Here is a 6,001-nt window from a genome sequence, read left to right on the forward strand (position 1 = left end):
GAAGAAACCAGTGGATGTCGCGCTAAACAACAGCAGCACGTTTAAGCTTGATCAGCTGTTGTTAGAATTTATTTAATATTAATTTCTAGTATCAGCTGATGTTTGCTGGAGCCACAGCTGTAAAGCTGCTGGTCATGATATCAGTTTGGTTATCTGGTGAGAGGGAAACATGAAGATGACACCAGGAGATGTCCTTACTGAATCATCAGAGCTGAACAGGTGATGGAGAAACAGGTTTACCTTTTAGGTGACATGAATGAGTTGAAGTTATGAACTGTTTCTGAGAGACAAATAACACCAGGATCCTTTTCTAAGTAGCTGACAGCTGGTAACGGTGCAGGGGCGGGTCTAGCAAAGTGTTGCCAGGGGGCCAGGTAGGGCATTAACAGGGAGAGGGGGGCACAAAGAAATACTTTTCTTTCTTATTCTCATTTAAAATGTCTCGCTTTTAAAAAATAATTATCTGAGTCTTACAACAAACAATTGATAGATTGATACATATATACCATCAGAACAGTGTACATCACTGTCACAACAGTGTTTGTTTTCATTCAAAGGCTTTATGATTTTTCCTATAATGGTGGGCCGGTCTCTAGTCAAAACGCCCGGGACGATTTTTTTGTCCCAGTCCAGCCCTGTATGCAGCTCATCTGCAGTCTGGTGTTACCTACATCTTCCTATTCAGAAGGCAGAATTTCCAAGTTCTGAGTACAATCAAAAGCACCACGACTGCAGTTTTTGTGTTGGATGTAAAAAGCAGGCTAGAATCATGGCGGCGGTCAACGACGGTCCAGGCGTGGGATTTCTCTCGTGGAAATGTGCACATTATTTTTTCTTTTCTATTGGTAGGTGGCACAGTGCACTTGTGGCAAGTAAGCAAGCTAGAAGACTGGCAGTCTTGCTGGGTATCCAGTTACGGAAGCAACACATTAACAAGAGAATTCTGAGTAAAACCAAAGTTACTTTCCCTAGTAACTAGTTACTTTGAAAGTAACGAGTAACTTGAAGTAACTGAGTTACTTTTTTAGAGAAGTAACTAGTAATGTAACTAAGTTACTAATTTAAAGTAACTTACCCAACACTGCACACAAGCGACTCTAGAGTTTACAGAGAAAGTCTGAAAGAGAGCAAATATGCAGTGGGATGCAGTTCTCTGGGTGAAAATACCTCGCTGGTGTCAGAGGTCACAGAAGAATAGACAGACTGCTTCGAGTGGCTCAAATAAGCACTCGTTACAACCAAAGTGTGCAGAAGAGCATCTGTGAACTTTGACGCTGATGAGCCACAGCAGCAGAAGACCACCAAAGGTACCACTGCTGTCAGACAAGAACAGGATCATTTAAATAGACTCACCAGAACTGAGCAGTGGAAGATGGAAACACGCAGCCTGGTCTGATGAGGCTCCATTTCTGCTGCAAAGGTCAGATGGTAGGGTCAGAGTTTGGCCTGAACACCATGAATCCGTGCTGCTGTATATCAACACTTCAGGTTGCTGCTGGTGTGATGGGTGGGGATATTTTCTTGGCATACTTTAGGCCTCTTAGTACCAACTGAGCATCGTTTAAACTGCACAGCCTCCCTGAGTGCTGTCCATCCCTCTGTGGCCACGGTGTACCATCTTGTGATGGCTGCTTCCAGCTGAATAACACTTCATAAAGCTCGAATCCTCTCACACTGGAGAGGATTCTTGAACATGACGATGAGTTCACTGCACCTTTGGGATGTGCTGAACATCGGTCCAGGCTGGCGTACCCAATGAAGTGTTTCATGAATGCAAGTTTGTTTTTTTAGTTCGAGAGTAATACTCATAATAAACACGTTTATATTCGTTTTACTGATATATCTACTATAAACATTTATTTTCTTTTATGTTTTGTATAGATATCGTTATCATGAATGTATGTGGATGTTTGTAAACGACCCTTTGGCATCACATTTAAACACTCGGTGTAAGAATTACTAACATGAAGGGTTGATGTTGTTAACCAAAGCCACAGCAGCTCCCTGCTTAATTAAGAATACATTTTTTTAAACATCACTTTCAGTGGTGCCGGCTTTGTCAACGCCAAAGTGCGTGTTGTGCGTATCTGACCGACTTGCACTGTTTTACGCCCTGAGATGAGAACCAAACGAAGGGTCACTGTCACCAGTCGTTCTGCCATTGAGCCAAACACAGGAGCCGAGAAGTGTGCGTTAGAGCAGCTCGCTGACGATCGCCGCAGGGCCGACCGTCGCCGGCAGCTCCCACCGAGTCTGTGTGTGTGAAAGTGAAACTGTGTCCTGAGTCAGTATTTCCTGGAAAAGATTAAAAAAGGGCGCCCACGGAGCCAAGAACAAAAACATAAGTCAGAGATGGAGTCATTAATCAACTCAAATGGGTTCCTGCCTCTCTACTGTATATAACCTTGTGTTGTAAGTGAGTGCTATCTGCTTCGGTTTATCAGCAGAGGTTAAGTGCACTCTCGCCATCTGCAACCTGCCATCACGAAGCAGTAATAAAAGCTCAGAAAGCTTCGTGCTCCAAGATCACCCAAAGTCAGCGATGTTGTTCGAGCCTAATGGGCCGATGAGCGGGAGAATAATTACTTAAAACCCAGGAGGTTCTACATGAGGGATGCTAGATAAATGTAAGGCTTTTTTTATTCTTACCCGAAGCAAAAAGCTGCAGGCCTGGCCTAAATACCAAATGTTTATAATGGGGTAATAATTCATGAGAAAAATGGTGTTGCTCTCTCGCCAAGTTTATTTTCCCCGCTAACACGGAGCGGAGAAATGGGACACTTTACAAACGGAAGTGTTGTAATGAGAGGTATTAGTTCACTTGTGCTAAGATCGTTAGATGTTTTTCATGGATTATTAGCTGAAAATGAAACGGGGGGTGGGTAAACACTGGTAATGTAATCGTATATAAAGGCTGCAGATATGATTCTGCTGGGACTAAACGTGCAGTCAGAGCTCATTAAGCTTGTTTTTCCTGGTCTCATCGTATTTGCAGCGTTTCTCCGCAGACTCTCTCGCTTTGAACATCTGCTCTTCTCTACGACATCGACTCATATCGCGCCCTCGCCAACGCCGCCTTCGTTTCATTCGTCAAACTCTAGGATCTCTGAGGTGAATGCTTCAGCGTAACTACGAATATCTACAGGGATCCACGATGTAAACATTTTTTTAATTATGAGCAATAGGAACTAAAAAGTGCTGTCACAGACTTTCACACGGTAATTATCAGGATTTTTAAAATATCACATTGCAGTATCTTTTAAACTTCGATTTAAAAAATAGTCTTTATTTAAAAATCTCTCCATCCATCCTCTTCCATCCTTATCAGGAGCCAATCCCAGCTGGGCGAGGGGCGGGGTCCGCCCTGGATAGATTAAAAAGTTGAATTTTTACTTCATGTTCATGGTATATATTGTTTATTGTGATATATACTGTTACTATAGATAAAGATCTAGTACCTTATTCCTTCGTCCAGCCATTTCCTTAGAATAAACTGGGGTAAAATAAAGAACCCGACGATCACCAGAGGATGATTCTGAATGTTTTTCTCATTTCTCTCCATTACTTTAGCTTTGCCATGAGGGCAAAATTTCCATTCGACACAAAATAATATAATCTAGTGAGGAGATTTTTTGAAGTTCACTGAGCACATTTAGACTTTCCACATGATGCACCTTATTATTCTGAATGCAGCACAAGCTCTAGGCGAGGATCAGAATCAGGCCAGCATGTAAAATATTTCAAAGTAAAAAACATTTTCTGTGATGCCCTGACATCCTTGAATGTTACCGCACTTCAGAGCAACTTTCCAAAGAGGATAAATGAATAATTTGATTGCAGTGACATGTACTGAGCATGTGGCCGCTCCTCATTGGCCAAACATTTAGATTCTGCTGGCCACGCGACATTTTTTTCTACTGCTCTGAATAAAGTTTCACTTTAGTAGCGTTGCTGAAACGGCTTCAGTCCAGCTTTTCCACCAATAAGGTGAACCAGTTAGCAGACATTTCTGCAAAAATCCAATCAACGGAAAAGTGCCACGAAACGGCTCATCCCCAAGTCGGGTCCACTGATGTTAGAGTCAGCTAAAGCATTCCCAGTGCTAGTGTGGTTTTCTGCCGTTCTACTGGTTTGTGTGGAGTCCTGGTTTCAGTGTCACTGGGACGTGAGGATTTAATTTAACCTGCCAGTTGGGCTGGGTGCTGTGTGCGAAGCTATTCTTGTTCCAAGATGTTCCCTCCGGATCTGCCACAACATATTGTGCACACACCCTCAGCAGTGAGCTATTACTCACTTGGAGCTTTTTCTTTTTCTTAGCGTTGTGTATTGGCATTTCTTTTTATCTCTGACAGAGTTTAAAAACACAGAGACACTTCCTTTTTTTATTTGGTTTGGTTGTGAGGATTATATGTTGACATATTGCTCCTCTCAGTGAGGAGTGAACCACAGCTGAACCCAGCAGGTGAGGGAGGAAACGAAAAGCTCCTAAATGACCTGTCAGCTCCTTTTTTTAAATCCTTCCTTTCTCCTGCAGCTGCTCTTTTAAATACCCAGAATACCTTTCACCATGCTGCGCTGAAGCATGAGGCTATAATGCAGTGTTTCAAAATGGTGTGCAGGTCCAGGTGTGCTGCAGAATTCATCTGTGCATGCAGGAACAAAGTAATGGATCCATTTTTAATTTAGTATCAGTACCTTGCTCAAAAGGAAGCCAGTTCTGTATGCAGACAGTTGCCAGATGGTGGGAATTATTACAGCGTGACACATGAAAGGCTGTAACTGGTAGTGAGAGGGACATAATGTGTGAGTGGGAGGAGAAAAGCATAACTAATCACCAGCATGACCCACGAGTTGGAGAAGAACCTGCAGAAACTGTTCCCAAAGCTGCCTGTCTGTTAACGGCCTTCAGTGCGAGGCTGAAGATGGCTCATACTGACATGTTTCCGAGCACGCTGAGGAAACTCTTACAAACCCAAACATCACTTCTGAAAGAAACTTGGCTCACTTTGAAAGAGTGCTGGAGCTGAGCCAGAGGCAGGTGCACCGCGTGGACTTGGTGAGAATGCCTCAGAGGCAAACCGTAGTAAAGGCTGCTTATTGCAACCAAAAGTGTCATCAAAACAATGCAAAGAGTAACTGTGCAGGTGTGCATGAAATTAAACTCGAGTTCATCTTGGAGCTTGTTGTGCAAACCCAGGTCTGGTTTAAAGAGCGCGACCCGTCATTCGCCTTTTCCCCCTTTGTCCTTCGTCCTGTTTAGGACTGAAACTACTTTATCCAGGGTGCCTGATCTCGCCCCTCCCCTGCAGTCAGCGTTGAGCACTTTACCAACGAGCGCGATAGTTGCTGAGCTGTTCCTGCGACGGCGGCGGTATCTCTCCAGGGTCGTGCCGGGAACGGGCCGGCTTGGGCGCCACGTTCTTGCTGACCTACTCACTACCTGCCTCTAATGGGTCATATTTTAGCTCCTGTGGCGGTGACAAATGGGCGCGCTCTAAAAGCCCTGTCCAAGGCGCTGAAACTCGGTTGATCTATGACTGAGTCCCGCTGATAAATGCCTCCTATCAGTTTGTGCATGACGCCGATTCATCACTGCGCCGAGGTTTGTTCTGGGAATCCATATTGGATTTTTAATGAAAGAGAATATAATGCAATTCAAAGTCAATGGGTTTGCCAATGCCCTCGCACTTTACACACACAGTCATTAAGGTGCACACACACATGCTTACACACAAACAAACCATCTCTCTTGTCGTGCTGTTGAGATTGCATTGCATTTCCCTAACAGCGTTAAAGTGTCTGCCTTGAAGGGCGATCCCTGTAATTGTGTTTGTCTCCTGCAGACCTCACACACAAACTACACAAACGTCATCCACACAAAGTAGTGTTTGAATTATTTCGTGGCAGCGCACACATGGTACTTTGTTTTTTTGGTCTAAATTTCAAGAGAAAGATTGGAGTTATGACACTACACAGGTTTAATGAAAAATGTATTTCTTCA

At 43.7% G+C, this 6,001-nt stretch overlaps 1 protein-coding gene across 5 annotated transcripts in view; it reads left to right on the top strand.

Annotated features, from left to right (window-relative positions):
* immp2l (inner mitochondrial membrane peptidase subunit 2) overlaps window positions 1-6,001 on the top strand; it is a 177,774-nt gene that overhangs the window by 106,048 nt on the left and 65,725 nt on the right. The gene's annotated exons all lie outside the window — the stretch shown is intronic.

The sequence above is a fragment of the Pelmatolapia mariae genome, linkage group LG7, assembly GCF_036321145.2.
Source record: "Pelmatolapia mariae isolate MD_Pm_ZW linkage group LG7, Pm_UMD_F_2, whole genome shotgun sequence".
NCBI lineage: Eukaryota > Metazoa > Chordata > Actinopteri > Cichliformes > Cichlidae > Pelmatolapia > Pelmatolapia mariae.